The sequence below is a fragment of the Pan troglodytes genome, chromosome Y, assembly GCF_028858775.2.
Source record: "Pan troglodytes isolate AG18354 chromosome Y, NHGRI_mPanTro3-v2.0_pri, whole genome shotgun sequence".
NCBI classification, from domain to species: Eukaryota; Metazoa; Chordata; class Mammalia; order Primates; family Hominidae; genus Pan; species Pan troglodytes.
In genome coordinates, this window is record NC_072422.2 from 8075194 (window position 1) to 8102770 (window position 27577).

General features: G+C 43.8%; 1 long non-coding RNA gene across 1 annotated transcript in view; it reads right to left on the minus strand.

Annotated features, from left to right (window-relative positions):
* The window catches only part of LOC134809391 (uncharacterized), a 30141-nt gene extending 12732 nt beyond the window's left edge, over positions 1-17409 (minus strand). Inside the window, exon 1 of the long non-coding RNA XR_010154965.1 lies at positions 16941-17409. This is a non-coding gene — a long non-coding RNA (uncharacterized LOC134809391). The remainder of the gene's footprint in view (positions 1-16940) is intronic.
* Positions 17410-27577: the final 10168 nt, after the last annotated feature.

The window sequence follows — 27577 nt, forward strand, 5'->3', positions numbered from 1 at the left end:
AGAACCAAGGCAAAAAACTAATGTCACTTTGGTGTTAAGCCCAGTGATATGTCACAATTTCCACTGCAGGAAGAACCTAGGCAGGAGAGAATAGTTACATCAGCTAGATGGGGACCCCATTGATATGTCACAATCCCCACTTGAGCAGGAATCAGTCAGCAGAAGAAAGTCACATCACCTGAGTGATGGGTGCAGAGATAAGTCACAGTGTCCCCTGTAGGCAGAGCCCAGGCAGGAGAGCTGCATAACCTGGGTGTTGGACCAGGCAATGTGGCTTATTTGGTAGGGCCCTGGCAGAAAAATTACAAAACATGGGTGCAGCACCAAGTATATGTTATAATGTCCCCTGCGAGCAGCACCAAGGCAGGAGAGGAGACTCGCATCACTTGGTTGCTAGGACAAGTAATCTGTTACAATCTTGTTAGTAGGCAGGGTGCACGCACTTTTTCTAGGTGGTGAATGCAGAGAGATGTCACAAGGTCCCCTGTGAACAGGGCTCAGGCAGTAGCCATCAATTCCCTAGGTATTATGCCCAGCAGTATGTCACAATATCTAAAATATGCAGCGCCCAGGCAAAAGAGGAGAGTCACATCATGTGGGTGCTTGTGTCCCATTGGTTTGTCACAATCTCTCTTTTTGACGGGACCCAGGCAGAAGAGGAGGGTCATAGGTGCTGGGTTCAATAATGTCACAATTTTATATATGGGCTGGGCTAGGCAGAAGAGTCAAGTCCCTCAGGAGCTGGGCCGAGATATATTTCACAGTTACACCTCCAGGAAAGTCCAGGGTTGAGACTGACAACCCTTCACATGTCCCATATCTAGGTGTGAGAGCAAACACATTCTGTATGTTGGGTCTAAATATACAAGTCACAGTCTCAATGGTGTGCTGGATCTGTGCATGGCAGCTTCAGTCTTTCCTAAGGACTGTGGCCCCTTAATGGAGTCACAGCCTCACGTGTTTACTGAATGTTAGTTTTAGAGTCGCTAACTCAAACCTGGATCGCATCCACTTATGAGAGTCAATTTTTCATCTTTCAACTGCCTCTCGGTGTGAGATTCAGAACCTCAACAGTGGGCTCTGTTCATGTGAAAAGATGACAGTTTTTACTCTCGGCTCAGAGTAGATATGAGTGTCACAATCTACCTTTGTTCTGGGCCCTGTCAGGACACTCTCTTCACCACATGAAGTCTTTATAGAGTCTGCATGAATATAACAATCCTCTCTGAAACCTTAAGCAGGCACGGACCCCTCCTTGTACCTTTAGCTTTAAGCCCTGGTATGACAGTCAACATCTTTCTAATTGGCAAGTTCCAAGTAAGAGTTCTTAACTGCCTATGAGCTGTGTTTAAAAATAAGTCACCATCCCACCTGTGGCTGGGTGTTCACATATGAAAGTCAGAATCCCCATTGTGGACTGTGTCTGCATGTGTAATTCAGGACCTCAAGAGTGGACTCTCTCCACGTGTGATAGAGACCATCCTGAACATTGGTGGGGTGTGCATCTGAGAAGCATAATCTCACCAGTGTGCTGAGCCCTGTGGTGACAATTTCTCTACCATAGTTTACACAATATGCATGACAGTGGTACTCCTCCATGTGACCTATCACTGGGTCTTGCACACAGGTGATGTGAGTCTCCTCTCCTGCCTTGGAATGCTCACAGGAGGCATTGGGACATACCACTTAACCCTATATTCAGGTTATGTGACTGTCTTTTCTGTGCTCTGTCCATGAGCTCTTGTGACATATTTCTGGGTCCAAAACACAGGTGACATAGCTCTCCTGTCTGAACTCTGCCTACAGAGGGCATGGTGGCATATCTCTGCACCAGTCACTAGATGATGTGACTCTATCTTCTGTCTAGTCTCTGCCTACAGGGTGAATTGTGACTTATCACCAGGCGCAGCATTTAGCTAATGTGACTCTTTGCTTTTTTTCAGGTTCTGCCCAAGGGGGAGATTGTGACATATCGATAGGTAAAACTCCAAAATGATTTTACTCTTTTATCTTGGCTCTGCCCTCAGAAGGCATTGGGATATATTGCTGAACAAGCACCAATGTAATGTGATTGTCCTACCTGAACCGTGCCCACAGAGAGCATAGTGACATATCTCTGAGCCCATGAACTATTTGATATGGCTCTATTCCCTTACCTGGGTTTTGCCCATAGAAAGATTGTGACGTATTTTTTGGTCCAGTGCTTAAATGATGTGATTCTCCTCTCCAGCCTGACACATGCCCACGGAAGTAAGAGTGACATCTCTGGGCCTAGCCCACAGGTGATGTGACTCTTATCCCTTGTTTCTTGTTTCTTGTTTCTGCCCAGGGGAGTCATTGTGATGTATCTCTGAGACTATTATTAGAATGATATGACTCTCCTGTTTTTACTGAGACCTGTCCACAGTGAGGACGATGACATATCACTTAGGCCAGCACATATGTGATGTGACTCTCTTCTCATGCATATGCCCTGCCTCCTGGGGTAATTGTGACATATAACTGGGCCCCTTCCCTAGGTTGTGCAACATATCCCTGTGATAATACTCTTTGTACCATTTAAGGGCTTTATATAATATAAGAGAGAGTGGTATTCCCCTCAGACCTTCATACAAAAGGAAAACTTAGGACCTACCTGTTTTCCAAAGCCTCACTATGAAAAACAATGTTTCTCTTAGTGGCAGGTTTGAGGTATGAGAGTCATTACACCTGTGAGCTGGCCAAGATATATTTTTCAATCTCTCCTCTGGGTAGGGAGGTAGCAGGAGAGTCACATCACCTGGATGCTTGGCCAGAGATTTGTCAATATCTTCCCTGATGGCAGGGACCATGTAGGAGAGTCACATACCTAAGGCTGGGCCAGGGATATGTAACAATGTTTTCTGAGGTCAGAGGTTAGGAAGGGAGTCCCATCACTTGTGTGCTCACCAGGGATATGTTACAATCCCCTCCTGAAATCAGAGTATATGCAGAAGAGACAAATCACCTGAATATTGAGCTCAGTGATATGTCACTACACTCCCTGTGGGCAAGGCCATAGCAGGAGAGACACATCACGTGATTACCGATTACTGGGCCCAGTGATATGTCAGAATCTTTCCTGTGGGCAAGGTGCAGGCAGAAAGGAGAGTCACATCATCTGGCGTTGGAAGCAGAAATAGGCTACAAGGCTCACTGTGGACAGAGTTTGGGCAGGAGCCTCTAATCTCCTAGGTGTTAAGTTCAGTGATACGTTACAATGCTCCCTGTGGGCAGCATGAAGGCAAGAGAATAGAGCCACATCACCTACGTTCTAGGTCCAATGATATGTCCCAATTTTATTTGTGATCTGGGCTTAAACAGAAGAGTCTAATCACTCAGGTGCTGGACAAAAGTGTATATTTGTCACAATGCCACCTGGAGGAAGGTCCAGATATGGGATTAATCCTGCACATATTCTGGTTTTAGGCACGAGAGTGAACACCTTTTGTATGTTTGATCTAAGTACACAAGTCACTATCTCAATAGTGGACTAAACTTGTGCGTGGCAACCCTATTTTCTCTTGCAGACTTTGTCCCCTAATTGAAATCACAGCTTCCCAGGTGTGCTGACTCATGATCTCAGAGTCATCAACACATCTGTGACTCTCACATATGAGAGTCAATTTTTCAACTTTTGAAACCGCCTTCGGGTGTGGGATTCAGAGCCTCAAAAGCGAACTATGATCATGTGAAAGAACGACAATTTTTAATGTTGGCTGGGTGTGCATCCCAATGTCATTATATTACTGTGTGCTGAGCCCTATTAGGACTATCTGTGTTGCACCTGAGGGCTTTATATGTTATGCATGACAGTCTCAATTCTTTCAGAGATTTTCATGCTGACATGGACCCATGATCATACCTATGGCCCTAAGCCAATATATGAGTCAACACCTTTACAATTGGCGGGGTCCAGATAAGACAATCATCAACTTTCTATGCGCTGGGTTTTTAACGAAGTTCCCATTCCAACTCTGGACAGATGATTACATATGAGAGTGACAGTTCCAACTATAAACTGATTCATGTGTGCAATTCAGGACCTCACCAGTGGGTTCTGTTTATATGTGAGGGTGAAAATCATAATGGTCAGGAGGGTGCAGGGTGTGCATACGAGAAACAAATTTCACCTGTGTGCTGGGCCCTGTGATAAGAATCTCTACCACCTGAGAGCTTTCTGTAATATGTGAGAGAGTGGATGATCCTAGTGTGGAGACCCATGTTTTTTTTTTCATTTCCCTAAGTGTAGCTAGGAGAAGCAGTATCTCTCCTATTGGCTAGTTTGACATATGAAAGTCATCATTGCACCTGTGTGTTGTGTTCCAAGATATATGTCATAATTACACCTGAGTATAGGAAGAGAGCAGGAGGGTAAAATCTGTTGGACGCTGGGCCAGTGATATGTCACTTCCCTGAGAGCAGAGACCAGGCAACAGTCACATTATCTGAATGCTCAGGCATCAGTATGTTGCAATCCACTTCTCAAATTAGGACCCAGGCAGCAGAGACACATCACCTGCATGCTGGATCTAGCAATATGTCACCATCCTCTCTGTGGTCAGGATGCAGGCAGAAGAGTCACATCTTCTTGGTGATGAATGCAGAAATATGTTACAAGTTTCACTGTGCATAAGATAGAGGAATAAACCTTTTATTCCCTAAGTTTTGGGCCCAGGGATATGTCACAATACCCAAAATATGCAAACCCAGGAAAAAGAGAACAATCACATCACCTTGGTGGTAGGGTCAGTGATATATCACAATCCCCTCTTTTGGAAGGGCCCAGATAAGAGTGGAGAGTCACATCGCCTAGGCAATGAATATAAAGGTATGTCATAATACCCCTGTTGGCAAGACTTATGCAGAAGAGTCACATCACCTATTTGTTCAACCCAGACATATGTTACCATATACCATGTATGCAGGGCCCGGGCAAGACAAAAGGATACATCACCTCAGTTTTGGCCCAGCAATATATCACAATACCCCCTAAGAGGAGGTAACAGACAGGAGAGTCACATCACCTAGGTCAGAGGAGCAGAGCTATATGGTAATGCCCTGTGTGTGTGGGCCCAAAAACAGAGGAGAGTTACATCACCTGAAGACTGTACCCAGCTATAAGTCACAATGATGCCTGTGGGCAGCGCCCAAGCATGAGAAGAGAGTACCATCATGTAGGTGCTGTGCCAGGCTGTATTTCAAAATCTCCATATTTCACAATATGGATAGGTTTCAGGGAGAAGAGGAGCATCACATTATCTAGTTGATGAGTCTAGAGATACGTCAAAATGACCCCTCTAGAGAGACCAGGATGCAGAATCATATGATCTGTGTGCTGGGTCTAGGAATAACCCACTCTCCCTTCTGTAAACATGGCCAAGGCAGAAGATGAGGGTCAAATCTGTTAGGTGATGGTGTGGAAAGATTTTACAAGGCTCCCTGTATGCAAGACCCAGGCAGGAGATTCCCTTCCCTCAGTTGCTGAGAACAGGAATATATCACAATGTGGGGCTCAAGCAGAAAACAAAAGAAACATCACCTATTTTCTGGGCTCAGAATTATGTCACAATCTCTCCTATGGGCAAAGCCTTTGTTAAAAAAGAAGAGTCTTGTCAAATAGTTGATGGGCCCAGAGATATGTCCCAATGCCTTATGTCACAAATTGCTGTAGGCAGGGTTCAGGCAGGAGACTCACTTGGGTGTTGGCCCCAATAATGTGTCACAGTGTTTTCTGCTTGTAGGGCAAAGTCAACAGAGTAATGTCACCGAGAAGTTGGACCCACCAATGTATTACAATCTCTTTCCAAACAATTCCTAAAAAACAAAAGAAGAGTAACATGAGCTAGGTGCTGGGCAAAGTGATATGTCACAATACTTTCTTTAAGCAGGGACTAGGCAGGAGAAGAAAATCACACCACACGGGTGATGGGCACAAAGATATTTCACAACATCCTCTTGGGCAAAACTCAGGAAGGAGAGGTAGATCATCTAGCTTTTGGATGCAGCAATATGTCAAAATGGCCATTGTGGACAGGGCACTGGCAGAAGAGTCACATAACCTGGATGTGGGTCCCAGCAATACATCACAACGCACCTGTGAGTAGCACTAATGCAAGACAGAAAACATACATTACCTAGGTGTAAGGCCAAGTGATATGTCCCAATGTCCCCTGTGGGCAGCACCAAGGCAGGAGATAAGAGTCACATCACCTAAGTGCTGGCTTCAGTGATATATCAGAATCCCATCTGTGAGCTGGACACAGGAAACATCTAAAACACTCTGGAGCTGGGCAGAGATGTATGTCACAATCCCACCTGCAGAAAGCGACAGGGATGACATGAACAACTTCACACATGTCCAGATTCCAAGTATGAGAATTTGTATGTGGGGCCTAAGTACGCCAGTCCCAATCTTAACAGTGAACTGGATTCATAAATAAGTCTTCTCTGGCTGAGAAGAATTTCTCCCCTTAGGAGAGTTACAGTCTCACAGATGTAATGAATTTTGGTTTGAGAGTCACCCACCTACCTGTGGACAAGATCCATATATGAGAGTCAATTTATTTTCTTTCTTTCTTTCTTTCTTTCTTTCTTTCTTTCTTTCTTTCTTTCTTTCTTTCTTTCTCTTTCTTTCTTCCTTCCTTTCTTTCTCTTTCTTTCTTCTTTCATTCTTTCTTTTCATTCATTCCTTTCTTTCTCTTTCTTTCTTCTTTCATTCTTTCTTTTCCTTTCTTTCTTTATCTTTCTTCTTTCATTCTCTTTCTTTTCATTCATTCATTTCTTTCTTTCTCTTTCTTTCTCCTTTCATTCTTCTTTTCCTTTCTTTCTTCTTTCTTTCTTTCTTTCTTTCTTTCTTCCTTTCTTTTTCTTTCTTTCTTATTTCTTTTGGTCCCTTGAGATGCAGTCTCACTCTATCTCCAGGCCAGAGTGCAGTGGGGCGATCTCGGTTCTCTGCAACCTCTGCCTCCTGGGTTCAAGCAACTCTCCTGCCTCAGCTTCCCAAGTAGCTGGGATTACAGGTACATGCCACCACGCTCAGCTAATTTTTGTATTTTTAGTAGAGATGGGGTGGCCAGGCGCAGTGTCCCATGCCTGTAATCCCAGCACTTTGGGAGGTCAAGGTGGGTGGATCACCTGAGGTCAGGAGTTTGAGATCAGCCTAACCAATATGGTGAAACCCCGTCTCCACTAAAAATACAAAAATTAGCTGGGCATGGTGGCATAAGCCTGTAGTCCGTGCTACTCAGGAAGCTGAGAAAAGAGAATTGTTTGAGCCCGGGAGGCGGATGTTGCAGTAAGCCTAGGTGGTGCCACTGCACTCCAGTCTGGGTGACAGAGCAAGACTCTGTCTCAAAATAATCATAATCATAATCATAATCATAAATAGTAGAGAGACGGGGTGTCACCATGTTGGCCAGGATGGTCTTGACCTCCTGACCTCATGATCCACCCACCTTGGCCTCCCAAAGTGCTGTGATTACAGGCGTGAGCCACTGCGCCCAGCCAGTTGTGCCCATTTTTGAGGATGGTAACTTTTATTGTCACCAGAGTGTGCATGAGTGTTACAATTTCACCTGTTTGCTGGGCCCTGTTAGGACACTATGTACCTCCTGTGGGCCTTGTACAGTATGCATTAAACATAATCCACTCTGAGGTCTTCGTGCTGATATGAACTTATGATTGTACCTGTGGCCATAAGCCCAGGTATGAGAGTCAACATCTCTCCAGCTGGATGGATCCAGATAAGAGGATCTTTACTTGGCCATAAACTGGGTTCAGAAATAAGTCACTATCCCAACTGTGATCGGATGTTCACATATGATAGTTACAGTTCCAACTGTGGAACCTAAATTCAGGTATGAGATTTAGGACCTCCACAATCACCTCTGTTCCTGTGTAAGAATGACAATTCAGATGATTGGTGGGTGTGCACACAGAGAACACAATCTCACCTGTGTTCCGGACCCTGTGATGACACTGTACCATCTGAGTGCTTTATATGATATGCAAGAGTGTTTATTTTCTCTGACCTTCACAGTAAGAGAAGACCCATAATTTTGCAAGTTTTGTTAAGCCTGGCTATGAGAGAAAGTTTCTCTCCTATTGGTTGGTTTAAGGTATGAATGTCATCATCACATCTACGTGCTAAGCCAAAATATATGTCACAACTTCACATTTGGGTAGTCACGAAGCAGGAGAGTCTCATCACCTGGGTCTGTGTCAGGGATATGTCACAGTCTCCCCTGAGGACAGGGACAAGGCAAGAGAGTCACATCCCTAGGTGTTCTGCCAGGGATATGTTCTTGCTCCCTCCTGAAAGCACGACACATGCAGCAGAGTCACCTCACCTGGGTTCTGGGCCCAGCGATATGTCACAATTTTCCCTGTGAACAAGGCACAGGCAGGAGAAACACATCACCTGTTTGCTGGGCCCAGAAGTATGCTACAATTTTTCTTGTGATTAGGGCTCAGGCAGAAATGAGAGGGATCACATTTTCTAGGTGATAAATGCAGAGCAATGTCACAAGGCCCCCAGTAGTCAGGGCCTTGGCAGAAGCTTCCTATTGTCTAGGCTATTGGCCCAGTGATACATCACAATAGCTAAATTATGCGGGGCCGAAGGCAAAGAGGAGGGTTGCATCGCCTAAGTGATGAACAAAAAGATATGTCATCATACCCAGGTGGAAATGGCCCATGCACGTGAGTCACATTACCTAGGTGATGGACCCAGTGATATGTCACAATACACAATATATGCAGGACGCAGCCAAGAGGGGAGAGTCCAATCACTCAGGTACTGGGCCTGGTGATACATTGTAATCTCTCTTTGGTCAGAGCACTAGCCATAGAAGAAACTCACATCACCTCGATGCTGAGGTCAGCCATATGTCACAATGCCCCTGAGAAATGGGCCCAGGCAAAGAGTCACCTCATTTAGGTGAGAGGCTCATAGATATTTTGCAATGCCTCCTGTGGGTGGCGCTCAGTAAAAAGACAGTCACATTACCTACAGTCTGCCCTCAACGATTTGTAACAATTCCTGCTATGAACAGGCAGCAGTCAGGAGAAGGGAGTCCCATCACCTGGGTGATCAGTGCAGAGATATATCACAATGCCCCCTGTAGGCAAAGCCTAGACAAGAGTTACATCACCTGGGTGCTGGACCCAGCAATATGTCACAATGGCTCATATGGGCAAAGCACAGGACAGAGTCACATAACAAAGTGCCAGGACCAGTGAAAGATCAGGATACCCATTATGGGCAGTGCCAAGACAGGAGAATAGAAGCATATTACTTAGATGCTGGATTCAGGGATATATCCCAATCTCATTTGTGGGCTACACCCAGGCAAAAATAGCAAAACATTCAGGTGCTGGCTAGAGGTGTACGTCAGAATCACACCTGCAAGAAGGTCCGTGGATGAGATTAACAATCCCACATAAGTGTCAGTTCTGGGTATGAGAGTGAACGCCTCCTGTATGTTGCATCTATATGCATAAGTCACAATCTCAATGGAGGAATGGATTTTTTCCATGAGAGCCTTAATCCCTTTTGAAAACTGACTTATCTTAGTGTAGTCACAGCCTCACAAGTGTTTTGGATCTTGGTCAGGGTGTAACAAACCCACTGGCAGACCATATCCACTTATAAGAGCCAACTTTCCAACTTTTGACTGCCTCTGGGTGTGAGTTTCAGAACCTCAATTATGGTCCATGTTCGTGTGGGAGAATGACAATTTTGACTGATGGCTGGGCTCAAGCAGGAGCCTTTCATCCTGCAGGTGTTGAGACAAAGGATATGACACAACACCTAAAATATGCTGGGTGCAGGCAAAAGAGGAGAGCCATATTAGCTGGTTGCTAGGTCCAGATATATGTCACCACCTCCCTTTTTGGCAGGGCTAAGGAAAAAGAGGAGAGTCAGAGCTAAAGAAATGTCATAAGGTCCCTGTGCGTAGGTGCTATGCATAAGAGTTGCATCACCTAGTCATTGAACCCAGCCATATATTATAATACACAATGTATACAAGGCCCAGGCAAGAAAGGAGAGTAATATCATGAAGGTACTGGGTCCAGCAATATGACACAATACCCCCTGAGGGGAGGCTCCAGGCAACAATGTAACATTACCTAAGTGAAGTGCCCAGAGAGATGTTTCAATGCCCCTGGTGGGTAGGATTTTGAAAAACGAGAAGTTATAGAACCTAGGGGCTAGTCCGAGCTATATGTCACATTCATCTCCAAGAAGGAGCCCAGACATGAGAGAAATGTCACATGATGTAGGTACTGGGCAAAGTAATATGTCACAATCCTTACTGTGAGCAGGCCCTAGAAGTAGAGAGTCACATAGTCTAGATCATGGGCCCAGAGGTATTTGACAATGACTCCTGTATGTAGGGACGAGGCAGAAGAATCACGTCACCCGTGTGCTGTGCCCAGTTATAAGTCACACTTCCTTCTGTGGGCATGACCCAGGCAGGGAGAAGTCACATCATCCCACTGCTAGACCCCGAGATATGTCACAATCTCTCTTATGGGCAACGCTCAGGTAAGAGAGGAGAGTCATATCAAATAGGTGATGGACCCAGAGGTATTTTACAATGCCTTCTGTGAACTCGATCCAGGCAGAAGATTCACATCAATATCAACTTGGTGCTAAGCCCAGCAACATGTCACAATCCCTTCTGTGTAAAGGGACCAGGCAGGAGAAGAGAATCACATTACCTGGCTGATGAGCACAGAAATATATCACAATGCCCCTGTAAGGCAGGGCCCAGACAGGGGAGTTACATCGCCTGAGTAGTGGACCCAGCAATATAACACAGTGTCCCATATGGGCAGTGCGCAAGCCGGAGAGTCACATAACCTGGGTGCAAGGCCAAGCTATATATAACAACGCTTCCTGTGGGCAGCACCAAGGCAGAAGAGGAGACGCACATCACCTGGGTGCAAGGTCTAGCGATATATCAAAATGCTCACTGTGGGCAGTGCCAAGGAAGGAGAACAGAGTTACATCCTCAATATGCTGGATCCAGCAATATGTGAATATCGCATCTGTGGGCTGGGTCCATGCAAGACCGTCAAGGCACTCAGGTGCTAGGCACTGGCAAATTTCACACTGAAAGCTGCAGAATGGTCCAGGAATTAGATTAACAATCCCACAACTGTCTCAGTTGTAGGCATGACATTCAACATCTCCTGTATGTTGGGTCTAAGCCCACGAATAACCGTCTCAACACCAGACTGGATTTGTGTATGAGAACCTCAATTCCTCCGCAGACTGACCTGTGTTCCCGTGAGAGGTTGACAATAGTTACTGTTGGCTGGGTGTGCATATGAGTGTCACAATCTCACCTATGTGCTCGGCCCAGTTAGCACGCTCTATGTACTACTCAATGGCCCTATACAGTATGAATGAGAGTTGTAATCAACTTTGAGACCTTCCTAATGGTAGGGACCCAAGATCATACTTGTAGCATTAAGCCCAGGTATGAGAGTCAACATCATTACAATTAACTAGGTCAGGATAAGAGAGTCCTCCCTTGCCTATAAGCTGGGTTTAGAAATGAGCCACCATTTCAACTCTGGTTGAATGTTTATATATGAACACGGGCCTAGCACCAATGTGATGTGAGTCTTTGGCCTAGACACTTCAAGCAGGAGGCAATGTGACATATCTCTGGGCCTATCAACTATTTGATGGGACCTTCCTTTTTCACCAGAGATTTCCCCACAAAAGAGATGTGACATAAGTCTAGACCCAGCACCTGGGTGATGTGACTCTCCTTTATTGACTGAGCCCTGTGCATTTTGGGCATTCTGACGTATCCCTGGACCTAACTTCTGGAAGATAAGAAGATCCAGCATGGGCCCTGCCTAAAAAGTCTCTTGTGACAAATTTCTACATGAATCATCTTGGAGATTTGACTCTTCTCTCTTACCTGAGCTTTGCCCATAAGAGAGATTGTTAAGTACCTCTGCAGCAAGCACCTAAATGCTGTGGCTCTTCTTTCTTGCCTGGGTCATGCTCACAGATGAAAGGGTGGCTTATCGCTGTGTCCAGCACACCAGTTATGTGATTATGCTGCTGGATCTCTGCTCACAGGAGCCATTGTGACATATCCCTGAGCCCAGAAACTATTTAATACGACTCTCCTCAATGACCTTAACTTTGTGCATGGGATAAATTGTGACATGTCTCTGGATCCAGCACCTAGGTGATGTGACTCTCCTTTTCTACATGGGCTATGCTTACAAGAAGGAGGCTGACTTATTGCTGTGTTGCCAACTGATGTGATACCTCTGTTCTTGTCTTCGTAGTTTTTAAGAATTTAAAAAAGAGACACAAAGAAAAAAAGTACAGCATAATTTATTGGAAAAGAAAATATTTGAAAGTTAAGTGCAGAATACAGTACACCCTGAGAGAGATATTCCAGGGTGGGTTGCTCATAAGAGTGAGACAGCGTGGATTGTCGCTGGAGAAACCCCTTTATGGCAGTTTTACATTATTGTTAATAAGGAGGAGGGAAGAGGAGTTGCTAGGAAGCATGTTCTGAGTGGTATTCTGGGTGCACATGCTCAGTAGCTGTACATGCTTGTTCATATGTTGCATGTCTCGTTAGCATCTTAGATTTCCACCCAAGAGTGTATTTCTGTTTGTTTGTTTGTTTGTTTGTTTGAGACAGAGTCTCACCGTGTTTTCCAAGCTGAGGTGCAGCGGTGTGATCTCTGCTCACTGCAACCTCTGCCTCCTGAGTTCAAGCCATGCTCGTGCCTCGGCCTCCTGAGTATCTGGGATTACAGGCATGCACCACCATACCCTGCTAATTTTTGTATTTTTAATTGAGACGGGGTTTCACTATGTTGGCCAGTCTAATCTCGAGCTTCTGCTTTGAAGTGATCCATCTTCCTCAGCCTCCCAAAGTGCTGAGAGTAGAGGTATAAGCCACTGTGCCTGGCTAGGCGGTGTATTTTTTTGCTATTAAAATAAGCAAAATTTAAGTTTGAGGACAGGTAAAATCAAAATGCACATGCTCTCTAGAACAGAAAGTCCTTAATGAGGATAGCTTTGCTTGAATAAGCCCAATTACAATGCGAATGCTAAGGCTTATTGTGTTGGCTGTACAGTCACCATGGTTTCTGTATCCTGAGATCATGGTCATTTTCTGGACTATCTATTCTGCCTCAATTTCCCCCTAAGAGATTTTAGGGCAATCATCTTATTGGAGGTTGAGGGGTTAAGCCACTTTTTCTGGAGCTGTTTCCTGCTGAGACGGGTGTTACTTCTGCCTAGCCTGGGCCTTAAAGTTTCTTCCTGTGTGATCTAACTGGGTGTAAACAACATCATTCACGGAGCCAGTGGGCAAGATGCTGGCAGCCAAAGGTTGAAAGCCTTGCCAACCATCATGCAAACATGGAGCTGCTGCAAGCAAGAGAGCAAGAAATCAGTTAACATTTTAAACAAAATTGGAATAAAAGTAAAAGCTGAAAGTATAATAATGTCTGGTACTATTAAAGAGAGCAAGGCAGGCAATGGACATTGCTTGCATGTTCCCATGGAAGTTCCTAGAGATTCAATTTTGTCTGCCTGGGTGATGATATTATTAATATTGTCTTGGACTAAACCAGACTGATTGATCTCAAAAAACAGCATTCTTCTTTTAGATATAAACATGTTCCTCTTTGCCTGGCTAGGAGAAGATCCCAGGCTCTTTGGTTTTGTTGGACTACAGTGGCCATAGAGTTCAGATGTTGTTGAAGTCTATTGAGGCCCTCTGCTGCTCGTTGGGGATACATTGAGATTTTCTGAGATAGTTTGTACTGGATTCCCAAGGATCCACCTTATGGTGACATTTGTGCTGCAAAAGTATTCTGCATTAAAATGGTGAAAGCAGCAAAAGTTTTAAGTCTTTACTATTTTTTGCCAATAAGAAAAAGTTTTGTGCAGCTATGTGGTCAGCAGTCATTGGGTCCATTTATGGATGGTGAAGTTGAATTGTGGTCAAAGTTAGAGCCTAGAAGGCTTCAGTAAATGCGCTGAAGTTCTCTGAGAGCCATCAGAGCTGTTGCTTACATTGGATTAGATCATTTATTGAGAAGAGAACAAACACTCTGATGGTCCTCTCTCCATTTGGTACTTTCTGTAAGGGAATCAAATTATCTGGTCCTGCATGGTGTGAAGCTCCACTGTGAGTAACTACAGATGGGCTGGTCTATATTGTACCTGGCAAAGGCCGAAAGAGGAGCATAAGGAGGAGATGAAACAAGCTTAGATTCTACAGAAGACTGATAGTGTGGGGACGCTGGGGATTCTAAAGGAGGTGTAGGCCTCTGAGGGCCCCTATCTGGAGCTGGTATTGGGCTGTGGTGTCTGGGGTCCCTTCCCCTTAAAACAGATGATCTTCTAATGGTTCTGAGGGGCTTTGTGGCTTACTAGGCTTTAGCCCACAGGTGCTGCGTAGAGCTGGGTTTTGTTGTCAGCCCAGAAAGGCTTGCACATGGGATACTTCAGACCATTTTCCCTGATTTCTACAGAAAAGATCTAGCTGTAGAATGGTGTTAACGTTCACAGTCTCATTCTCCAGCCATGTTTCGTGAACTAATCTCTATGCAGGCTAAATAGTGTTACAAAAGAAGATAATTTTTTTTATTCATCTAGCCAAAAGCTGTTTCAATTTTTAAATATACATCCCAGGTGTGTTTCAGTGTCAATAGAGGAAGTGACTCCCATGGTGCTGAGAGAATCCTGCAACGAGAGAACATGTACTAAAGTCCAGGAGACTATGGGCATCCCCATGGGCCAAGTGGAACCACCAAGGTGTCCAGTGCATCCCCTCGAAACCCCATTAACTGAAGCTCTAGGAGGTCATAGGCATTTGCCATACACCGTCCTATCTCACCAGCGGTGGACATCTCCAGCCCTGCCGAGATGACCCCCACTGCTCGCTGGGGAGCAGATGTCTGGCTGACAAGCCTTTCCCTAATTCACTGGCTTGCCATTTATGATGCCCAATTATAACACTTGCAATGCTCAGATTTAAACCCTACGACTGGGCATCTACATGACTGTGCATCTTTTGTTCAGCAAAGAAAGACTGTTGAAGAACAATTTCAAGGAGCTGGGAAATCCATAAAGCCTGAAGGGACAGGGTTTCCCCAGAACGTTAGTGAAACAGCGCTGGAACAACCAGCGATAGTTACCCAGGTAGTCTGGAAGTGCCATAGTATTCACTGCAAGTAAAATGAAAGTGAAATTAATGAAGCGGACAGACATCTCTCCGGGCCATGGCACAAGAAATGTTGATGGCTGATGTAATACCTTGGTTCTTATTTTCTTAGTTTAAAAGAATTTAAACAAGAAACACGCAGCAAAAGAAGTACCACATAGAGTAATTTATTGCACACACACACACAAAAGAATACTTTGAAAATTAAGTGCAGAATAGACGGTACATTCTGAGAAAGAGATTCCAGGGCAGCCTGCTCATAAGAGTGAGACAGCATTAATTGTTACTGAAGAAACCCTCCTTCTGGGACTTTTACGTGAGTATTCATAAGAAGGTGGAAAGAAGTGTTATAGGAAGCAGGTTTTGAGTCGTTTTCTGGGTGCACATGTGCAGTAGCTGTACATATTTGTGCATACATTGCATGTCTCATTAGCATATTAAGTCTCCACCCAGGAATGTGTTTTTACTATCAAAATGAGCAAAAGTTCAGTTTGAGGATAGATAAAATCAAAATGCACATGCTGTCTAGAAGTAAAAGTCCCTAATGAAGATAGCGGGTTTCAAAGGACCCCAAGTGCTCCACATCTTAAATGTCGCTCCAACAAACCTGGAACACTATCTGTTCCTGAGAGATCAGGTCCCATCTGTGTTTCTGAGACACTGGCAAGTCAGGCGTGACTTGAGATGAGACTGATGAGTTCAAGCGTAAAACGCCTAAATAATCAGCAGCTTCAGCTTGCATTTTGGAGCTTGTCCGCTTAAATGGGTGGATGAAAATGGCTCACAAGTCTCACTCCTCGGAAATGGGGTCTTCTCCTTTGCTCTTAGCAGATTTTGTGCCACCCAATAATTAACCTTCCTGATGCCTTGACTTTCACATTCGTGAAAAAGGCGCCATTGAGAGTGACATTTCCAGGGAGGCACAGACGTTGTCACCCCCTGCAGAGTTCTGAAGCTGTTCATAAGCAGGCCACGTGGAAGATTTCTCTCAAAAGCTGTTGAGCATGAGCTCTGGCTAGAGTAAAAAGAGGGCTGCGGCACAATGGACAGTGTCTCAGACATCAGGACAGTTTCCACAGAAGTTTAGGAAAGAAGGCAGCGCCCTGGGCTGCAGAAGGCGCAATGCTCTGGAAAGAACCCTGGGTACAGCTGAAAGAAGAACCTGAGAAGGATAGGGCCAATCGGTTGAGGACAACCCGCCTGATTTGGGCAAAGGTAAGGTGTCTACGTAGGGTAATACCCTTCTCAATGCTCAGCGCAGACCTGTCCTCCAGGTCCACCTCTGTACTCATTCTCCTTGGCAAAGAGTCGGCATAGCATAAGAACTCAGCAGTGCTTTGCACACCGGGAAGTCCACACCCACACCGCTCTCTCCCTCCCTCCAGGGCTATGCACCCCGGTTCTTGGTACATGCTGGGATTATATTTCTGAAGCCTACCGACAAACAGGCTGAGAGCAGTTAACAGACTACAGCTCCCAGCATATTAGGTGGGGCGTGTAGCACTCTGCCCCTTCTTCCAGAACTGTGCCTCGCCCCGGAGACTGGCGCATGCTGGGATTCTAGTCCTGTAGCCCTTTGACCAAAGGGTTGGGAGTGTTTATGAAAATACATCTCCCAGCAAGCCTAAGGACACGCATACCGCCCCGCCTCTTTCTCCACTGACGGGCCGTGTCCCTGACCCCAGTGCATACCTGGTATGGTAGTCCTGCAGCCCTGTGATGAAAGTTCTGGAAGTCTTTATGAAACTACATCTCCTAGCAAGCAGAAGGAGGTGTCCACAGCCTAGCCTTTTCCTCCAGTAATGCGCACTGTCCCTGAGCCGGGCGCATGCTGGGATTGTAGTCCTGCAGGCCAGTGATGAAAGTTCTGGGAGTGTTTATGAGACCGCATCTTCCACCAAGCCTAGAGAGGCGCGCACAACCCTGCCTCTTCCTCCAGTGACGCACACTTTCCCTGAGCCCGGTCCATGCTAGGATTGTAGCGCTGCAGTCCTGTGACCAAAGGGCTGGGAGTGTTTATGAGACTGCATCTCCCAGCAAGACCAGCCAGGCGTGCAGAGCCTAGCCCCTTCCTCCACTGATTAGCGCACTCTCCCTGAGCCCGTTGCATGCTGGGATTGTAGTGCTGCAGCCCAGTGACAAAAGGGCTGGGAGTGTTTATGAGAATACATCTCCCAAAAAGCATAGCGAGAACAGCACAGGTCCACCTGTTCTTACAGTGACGCGCGCTGTCCCTGAGCAGGGTGCATGCTGGGATTGTAGTCCTGAAGCCCTGTGACCAAAGGGCTGGGAGAAATAATGAGACAACATCTCCCAGAAAGCCCAGCAAGGCGCTCACACGCCTTTCTCTTCCTCTAGTGACGCGGACTTCCCCGGCGCCCCGTGCATACTGGAATTGTACCCCTACAGAGATGTGATGAAAGGGCTGGGAGTGTTTATGAGACTACCTCTCCCAGCAAGCCCAGCGAGGCGCACACAGACCTGCCTCTTCCTCCAGTGACTAGTGCACTCTCCTTGAGCCAGAGGTATGCTGAAATTGTAGTGCTGCAGCCCTGTGACTAAAGGACTGGGGTAGTTATGAGACTGCATCTCCCAGCAAGCCCAGCGAGGCACGCACAGCTCCAAGTCTTCCTCCAGTGACACACACTGTCCCTGAACCCGCTGCATGCTGGGATTGTAGTCCTGCAGCCCTGTGACGAAAGGGCCAAGAGTGTTTTTGAGACTACATTTCCCAGAAGACCTAGGGAGAGGCACAAAGCCCCGCATCTTTTCCCCGTGACGCATACAGTTTTTGATCCCGATGCATCCTGGGATTGTAGTCCTGCAGCCCTGTGACAAAAGGTCTGAGAGTCTTTATGAAACAACATCTCCCAGCAAACGCAGCGAGGTGTGCACAACCTTCCCCTTGTTTTCCAGTGACGCGAGCTGTCCGTGAGCCCCATGCATGCTGGGATTGTAGTCTTATAGCACTGTGACCAAAGGGCAGGGAGAGGCCATGAGACTACATCTCCCAGGAAGCCCAGCAAGGCGCACACTGCCCTGCCTCTTTCTCCTTAGACTAGCGCGCCGTCACTGAGCTGGGTGCATGCTAGGATTGTAGTCCTGCAGCCCTATGACCAAAGGGATGGGAGTGTTTATGAGAATACATCTCCCAGTACGCCCAGGAGGTGCACACAGATCTGCCGCTTCCTGCAGTGACTAGCGCACTGTCCCTGAGCTGGGTGCATGTTGGGATTGCAGTCCTGGATCTCTGTGACCAAAGGGCTGGGAGGGTTAATGAGACTACATCTCCCAAAAAAGCCCAGAGAGAAGCGCAAAGCCCTCCCTCTTCCTCCAGTGACACGCGCTGTCCCCGAGCCCAGTGCATGCTGGGGCTGGAAGTGTAGTCCTTCAGCCCTGTGATGCAAGCGCTGGAAGGGCTTATGAGAATACAACTCCCAGCAAGCCCGGCGAGTAGCACACAACGCCGCTTCTTCCTTCAGTGACGCACAATTTCCGTGAGCCCGGTGCTGGCTGGGATTGTAGTCTTCCGCCTCTTCCTCCAGTGACAGGCACTGTCTCTTAGCCAGGTGCATGCTGGGATTGTAGTCCTGCAGCCCTGTGACCAAAGGGTTGGGCATGCTTATGAGAATACATATCCCACCAAGCCCAGCGAGGCGTGCACAGTCCCGCCTCATCCTCCAGTTATGCACACTATCCTTGATCTTGGTGCATACTGGGATTGTAGTCCTGCTGCCCTGTAATGAAAAGTCTCGGTGTCTTTATGAAACTACATCTCCCAGGAAGCCAAAGGAGGCGCACAAAGCTTTGTCTCTTCGCCCAGGCACATGCGCTATCCCTGATCCCGGTGCATGATGGGAATGTAGTCCTGCAGCCCTGTGACCAAAGGGTAGGGAGTTTTTATGAGACTGCATCTCTCAGCAAGAAGAGCAAGGCCTGCACAGCCCCGCCTTTTCCTCCAGTGAGGCGCACTGTTCATTAAGGAGTGTTCATGAGATTACATTTTCCATCAAGCCCAGCGAGTCACGCACAGCTCTACCTCTTCCTCTGCTGGCGCGCACTGCCCCTGATTCCGGTGTATGCTGGAATTGTGGTGCTGCAGCCCTGTGACCAAAGGGCTGGGAGTCTTTGTAAGACTACATCTCCCAGCAAGCGCAAGAGGTGCCCACAGCCGCGCACCACCCTCCCCGCCCCACTCTTCTTTCAGTGACCGCGCACTGTCCTGTGAACCTGGTGCATGCTGGAATTCTCATGTTGCGGAATTCAGGAGGATGAGAGAGACCTCGGGTTGAAACAGGAGAATTTTTATTGAGTGCACTCAGTGTCAGGCCTCTCAGCCTAAGCTAAGCCATCGTATCTTCTGTGACCTGCATGTACACATCCAGATGGCCGGTTCTTGCTTTAACTGATGACATTCCACCACAAAAGAAGTGGAAATGGCCTGTTCCTGACTTAATTGATGACACTGTCTTGTGAAATTCCTTCTCCTGGCTCATCCTGGCTCAAAAGCTCCCCCGCTGAGTACCTTGTGAGCCCCACTCCTGCCCGCCAGAGAACAACCCCCCTTTTTCCTTTACTTACCCAAATCCTATAAAACGGCCCCATCCCTATCTACCTTTGCTGACTCTCTTTTCAGACTCAGCCCGCCTGCACCCAGGTGATTAAATAAGCTTTTATTGTTCACACAAAGCTTGTTTGGTGGTCTCTTCATACGGATGCGCGTGAAACTCTGGACCAGCTAACTCACGTCAAAAAGACTGGGCCCGGAAAAAAGACAGAACCTGACTTTTAGACACACTTCACAAAAGGGGGTGGGCCAGCTTGAAGCAAGCTTACAGTGGCGTGAAGGCAGGAATACAGAGGCAGGACAAAGACAAGATTGCACAAGACCATTGCCAAGCAACCCACATGTCCATTTTCTAGGTTTCCCTCGGCAGGGGCTTATGCTATAACCCTCACTATGGTGCCTAAGCAGCTATAGTTCAGCCTACTCAGGCTTCTCATGACTTTCATTGTACTTCTTCGATAAAACAGAATGCTTGAAGTCACTAGTTACAGAGAACAAGAATCTATAAACTCATTTCGTAAAACAAAGGAAATTTGTTTTTCTTTTCCCTATGTTGGGGGAGTGTTGGGAGAGCCTCCAGAGCACATAAGATAATATTATCAAGACTTTTCCTGGGTCTGGGCTGTGCCTGTTGATGCCTCTGGGACAAGTCAGCCTAATACAAGAAAATGTATTCCTCTTGCTTTTTAATTTTATTTTTCTTTAATTTCCCTCCTCAGTCCCACAGCCCTGTCACCAAAAGACTGGGAGTGTACAGTTACACATCTTGTCACTTGTCATGAGACTGTTTTCCTTTACCCCCATGAACGTACTTACAATAGCTTCTTTCAAATCTTATCTACTGATTGCAGCATCCTGCACATCTTGGGAATAGGTTCTATTGTCTGCTTTTTATCTTGTGAATAGATTACATTTTCATGCTTCTTCACGCATCTCATGAATTTTTAAATTGTGTAAATAGGAACTACAGGGACTCTGGATTCTGTTGTATTTCTTTGAAAATTATTATTTTAAGAGGGAGTTAATTTGAATAGATTCAAACCCCAATCCTTATCTCTTCTACAGTGACATAGATAAAATCTTCATTCAGTCTTTAAACAGTGCGCGTTTCTATATGGCAAAATGTAGTATTTTATTAAGCTTTATTATAGTTATCTGTGAAACAGTTATTCAACGAACTAGTCTGCTTCATTATTACTGGAAGCCAGAACCTCAGTTGTGTTCACTTTCTGGATTTTATATAAGTGAAATTATATAATATGTATACTTTTACATCTACTTTCCTTATTGCAACTTTATATTTATGATATTAATTCATGTTATTTCAGATAGCTATAGTTTATTTAAATTTTTTTTTTATATTTTGGCAAAGTATACATAAAATTAACCATTTTAGCTATTTTAAGTGTGCAGCTCAGAAAAATTAACTACATTCACGTTGTTTTCCAACTATTATTCCCATTCATAGGGACCTTCTTTCAACTTCCAAAACCAAAATTCAATACACATTAAATAAAAGCTCCCTGTTACTCCCCCTCCAGCTCCTAGGAACCACTCTTCCACGTGGGTTTCCAGAATTTAACTACTCTCAGTATCTCATAAGTGGAATGATACAGTATTTGTCCTTTTATGACTGGCTCATGTCACTTTGCACAATGTCCTTAAGGTTCATGTGTGACGTACCATGTGTCAGAATTTCCTTATTTTACATAACTGAATAATATCCCACTGTATGTATGAATCACATTTTATCTATTTATTCATTGATCATAATTCAAACGACACGGGTAATTCAAAAACCTTTTGGGTGATGTGAGTAATGCTGCTATGAGCCTAGGTGTATGTGTACTATTTTGTGTCTTTGCTTTCACATATTTTGCTACATACCCAGATGTGAAATTGCGGAATCGTATGGTGATTTTTTGTGTAAATTATTTGGTTACTATGCTGTTGTTTTATAGCAGCTGCAGCATTTTACATTTCCACCAACAGCGTACAAGTGTTCTAATTGCTCCACTTCCCCACCAACACTTGTGATTTTCTGTTTTGTTTTTTTCTTTTGGTAGTAGTTATGCTGATGCGTATTAAGTGATATGTCATTTGGGGTTAGCTTTTCATTTTACTAATGATTAGTTTTGTTGAGTACATTTTCATGGACTTATTAGCCACTTCACATAATTTTTAGAGAAATGTCTGTTTAAGTAAGTATTTTGCCCATATTTTAAACAAGTAGTTTGTTTTATTATTGCTGAATTGTTCTTTGTATATTCTGGATACAGTCCTATTTATCTATTTTTCTTTTGTTTCTTGAGTTTTTGGTGTCCTGTTAAAAAAAATCACTGCCAAATCCAGTGTTATGACATGTTTTACCTACATTTTATACTAAGAATTTTGTAGTTTTAGCTCTTACATTTAGGTCTTTGATCCAGTTGGTTAATTTTTTTTTATAGTAGAAGTTAAGGGCCCAGCTTCACTCTTTTACATGTGGGCTCTCAATTTCCCCAGCACTAATTTTTGAAAGGCAGTTCATTTCCCATAAAAATCATTTGACCATATATATGAGGGTTTATTTATATTGGCTTTCTGTATTACTCCATTAGTCTCTTTGTAGCATGCTATTTGGGAATTTTGTAGTAAGTTTTGAAATCATTAAGTGTGACTTCCCTAACTGTGGTATTTTTCAAAATTATTTTTGCAATTTAAGGATCTTTGAGATTCCCCATAAACTTAAAAATTGATTTTTTTATATCTACACGAAAGTAATTGGCATTTTACTTCTTGGTTACTTCCTAAGTACTTTCTTCTTTTGATGCTATTGTAAATTGAATTGTTTTCAGAGTTTTCTTCTCAGATTATTCATATTACTACAAAAATACAGTTTGTTTTTCTATGTTGATTTTGTATGCTACTACTCAGCTGAATTTATTAGTTGTAATATTTTTTTTCTGTGGAACCTTAAAGATTTTCTACATATAAGAATATATTTTCTGTACCAACTTTGATGCAGTTTATTTCACTGTCTTTTTTAATTTCTCTGAATGAAACTTCTAATATAGTGTTGAATAAAAGTGGCTGGCAAGAGCAGACATTCAGTCTGTCTTCTGAGCTTAGAGGAAAGAATTGTGATCTTTTTCTCTAGAATATGTTGTTTGCTATGGGTTTTTATATGTGAATTTTACAATGATGGTTTCCTTTTATCCCTAATTTATTGTTTTTATTATAAAATATTTTGAATTTTGTAAAATACATTATCTGTATTAATGAGAGAATATTTTTAAAAATGTTGTTAATGTGGCATATGCATTGATTAATTTTCATATGCTTAAACATTTGTTAAGAAAGGCTAGCTAAGTGAACCAGTGAGAGTGGAAAAAGAATAAAGAAATCTATACTGGTTGTGATCAATTATTTGTAAACACCACTGCACTGAAACCAGCCATATGCTAAAACTTCCTTACATTCCAATAATAAATTCCCCTTGGTCGTGGGTTGTAATCTTGCTAGTATGCTGCTGAATGTAGTTAGCTAGGATGTTGCGGAGTAGTTTTGCATCTGTGTTCATAAGGGATATTTGTCAATGGGTTTTTGTAGTCTCTTTGTCAAGCTTTGGTGTGAGCTAATGCTGGCATCATGGAATAAGTTTGGAACTGCTCTCTTCGGGCTTTTGGTAGACTTTGGAAAGGATTTTTGTTCTATAAATGCTTGATCTAAATCACTAGTGAAGCCAGAAAAACAAGGGCTTTTCTTCGAGAAGAGATTTTTAATTACGGATTCCATTTCCTTAGTAGTTTTGTATCTATTCAGATTTTGTATTTATTTGTAATCAAGTCATGTATACGTAGGAATCTGCCCACTTTATCTAGGTTTTCCAATTTATCATCCTATCGTAGTTCGCAGTACATTTTTTAAAACATTTTATTTCTTTGAATTGGTAGTAATGTCCCACTTTCATTTCTCATTTTAGTATGTGAATATGCTGTTAATTATTTTTGTGTGTAGCTGAAAGTTTGCCAATTGTTAATTTTTTGAAGAACTGAGAATGAACTTCTGTTTTTTTTGGAATGCTGTTGTTCGTATAACCTGTATTGCATTTATCTCTGCTAAAATCTTTAATATTTTCTTCCTTCTCTTTGCTTTGCATCTAATTTGGTCTTATTTTTCTAATTTGCTAGGTGATAAAGTTATTATTTATTTAAAATCTTTGTTCTTTTAAAATTTATTTTAGCTGCAAACTTTTCATCTTCGCACTGTTTTTGCTGTTTCCCATAACTTTTGATATGTTTTGTTTTCATTTTTCTTCCTCTGTAAGTATGTTTCTACTTCCTCTGTGATTTCTTCCTTTCCTTATTGGTTGTTTAAGGGTATGTTGTTTAATTTATACAATTTTGTAAACTTTCTAGCGTTTCTTCTGTTACTGATTTAATTTGAGATCTACTATACAGCCCATCCTGGAGAATTCCCCATGTGCATTTGAGAAGAGTGTGTAGTCTCTTTTGTTGGATGGAGTATATTGTATCTGTCTGTTAGATCAATTTGGTTCATTGAGTTAGTCAAGTCCTCTATTTCCTAATTTATCATCTATCTCATTTTTCTATTCATTACTCAGAGTGGAATATTAACATCTTCAACTATTATTTTAGAACTGTCTATTTGTCCCTTTAATTCTGTCAACTTATGCTTTTCATATCTAAATGTTTAATTATTATATATGGGTTTAAACTATTTCTATCTTCCCTCCAAATGGATATTCTATGACTATATGATGTCTTATTGTCTCTTGAAAGTTTTTAAGTCTATTCTGGCTGCTATTAATATAGTCATCTGCAGTCTCTTTTTCATACTATTGGTATAAAATAATTATTTTCCTCCTTTTTTTAAACCCTCAAGTCCTGTGGAAAGCTAACAGCAGCATTACTTAATTTAAAAAGCAGATAAATCTTAAATCAATAGCTTAATGTTTGTAAAAGCATTTAAATGGAAATGAACTACACAGTCCACCAGGAACAAAGGATATCAGTTGGGTCTAAGAATAATCATGCCAAAAAGCTCTAGGAGGAAAAGCTGCTGGGAATTGGGACTGTGGTAATGGTCTTCGGGGTCAAGAAGGAAATGGGGAAATGGCGATGCTCAGGGTCAGGCACATGCTTAGCAAAAGACCCAGAAAACCCTAAGCTCTCACCTCTGTATTTTAAACTCTGCACAAGTAGAAAGTAGAAGCTAAAGGAGAGTTGTAACTTTATGCTGATTGGTAAAGGCATGCTCCAACACACATACATAGATCCCAGGTGAAAAAATCAGATATTTATTTTTAGTGAGGATTAAAAAATCTGGAGTCTTACTATCCAATCAAGGTTGAGTAAAAATATTTGGGGAGATTTGCATTGATCAATTCATCCTGAGGTCAAGAAAATCTTGATTTTGACATTTGGAGCCTCCAGTAAAGGACTAGACTCCACCTAGAAGTGTTCTTTGGCCTTTTGGACTCAGTGACACACTACTGGTTACACTGATTTGAAAGTCAGCTAAGAGCTTGCTGCAGAACTCCTGCCAAACTCAGTTTCACCCATAGAGGGCTAGAGCATCCCTAGCTGGTAGAAATTTTGTGCCTCCTTCTATCCTCTGAAGCAAAGCTGCTGTCTCTGTGGGGCCCCCAATTTACTGAGCATTTCCCATATGACTGGTCCTGGTTCATAGATGAGTCAGGGAAGGTGAAACCTCATGATGTCCACTGGGCCACTGTGGCTGTTTAATCTGTGCCAGCCATACAGAACCTGACATGAGTGGTTGCTCCTCTCAAAGGTCAGAACTCAGGGTTTGGGGTAATTGCACATATTCTATCTGTTTGGTTGTCTACAATGGAAACTGTAGACTGGCTGAATGTCTTTTGGGCTGCAAACCAGAAACAATCTCAGATGCTGATCTAACTGGATCACTCATCTAGAAATCCATGGTAAGGGTTTGTTTTCTAGAGAGTGACCACAATCAAGCTGCAGATTGAGCCTAAATCCGTGTCTAATGCAGAGTCTAATACTGCAAGCCAGACTTGGGGTTGCTGGTGAAAGCTGACCTGTTTGTCTCATGGTTTAAGAATTCCTACACCATACCTAGCAGAATAACCAGAAGTGGACTTTTGGCCCACTTCTTGGGATATCAGTCACCACTCGCGACATCTTCAGCATAACAGTAAGCCGACTCCAGCCACACCATGTGTCCCTTGAAGCTAATCTGTGCCATCTTTTAGGCTTTTGAGACCAACTGAGCGCTGACTTTGTGGCGTTTTTCACCACATGTACTAAAATGAGCCAACTCTATGATGTTCTCTTCTTTTCCACACACGTTGGTTAGATAATTTGTTGATTAGATATGGTTTATTATCTCTTCCTGATTGCCTCCAAGATGAGGATGAAATGGTTGGGGGATCTAGGAATCTATTTCACAAAGTTGGAATTTCATGCTAATAATTCCTGGGTGAAATGTGACTTTCTTTCCGATAACTGCAATTCTAGGCAAGCCTGGCTTTTGTATCCTCTTAGTTGCATCCCAGCCTAGTAGCAGTTATGGGACTCCAACTTAGTTCTAGTTAAGTTTTATGTAAATATTCTTGTCTCTATTTTACCTGGCTCTACTAGATAAAATGTCTAGAAAAAAGTAGAGGGTGACTAGAATAAAAGTGAGATTATAGGTACCGGAATGAGATACACTGATTCTGTGGAAGTAGTGGGAGAACAACAACCTGTAACCTGGGGAATGAACAACACAGACCTCGGAAGCTACGGGAAATGGTGGGACATTAACAACTTTTTTCCTTTCTGAATAACCCCTGGTGCAGCCCACAAAAAGGTCTGGAAGTACTATTCGTTACATCAGACGGTAAGGCAGAGGCTGCGGATTCATCTCCTTTTGGTCTCCACATTACCCTTAAGAATCCTTTGAGACTATTCTATCTCTCTGCGATGTAGGCTTGGAACTCTAGCGGGCAGTGTGCACTCTCAGTGCCCCTGGTTCAGGGCCACAGTTTTTCAGATGATGGACAACCATTGCTTTTTCCTGAAGAGACTTAGCACCCTGTGGCTGAGCTTAAGTGGGACTCTAGACAGCATTGATTGCATTTTCTTCTTCCTCTATGAACTGGGATTTCTCCTTCTGTTTTTCTACCACGTAGAGATGAATCTGTATTTGTCAATATTTAAGTAAGTCAGAGACATAAATCAGGTAAGGAACCCTAGACACTGCTTCTAGCCTAGCTGGACTCTTGCCTATTTCCCTTCTCACTTTATGAGATCAATTATATTGGCACAGGGAGATACCCTTAGATAGTGTGTCTCAGGAGCAATTAGAGAAGCATACTTCTAGAGAATCTGGTAGGACAGGTCAGGAGGGCCAATGAGGATCAAAGTTTCTGTTCAAATTTTGAGCCTAGCTGTGTGTGGCCGACGAATCCAGGAAAGATCCCAGATCCCTGGAAGGGATTGTTAAGAGAGGATCCATTACATTAGAACCCTAGGGTGGGTGTTCATCCGTCACCTTCTGAGTCGGATTATCAGGGTTAAGACTGTGGTAGGGCTGCAGAGAAATTCTATCCTGAGAAAGCCTCTGATCGAGTGCAACATAGGTGGCTCCAGCACAGGGAGATGTCTTCTATTTGAGGAACATTATACTTGTGTGGATGTGTCTGTGCCCTTCCTCAGCAGAGCCCCACTGACTGGATGATTGTTTGAGAATTACGTGTAAAGAGCCCTATATTATTTTGAATTTAGTAAAT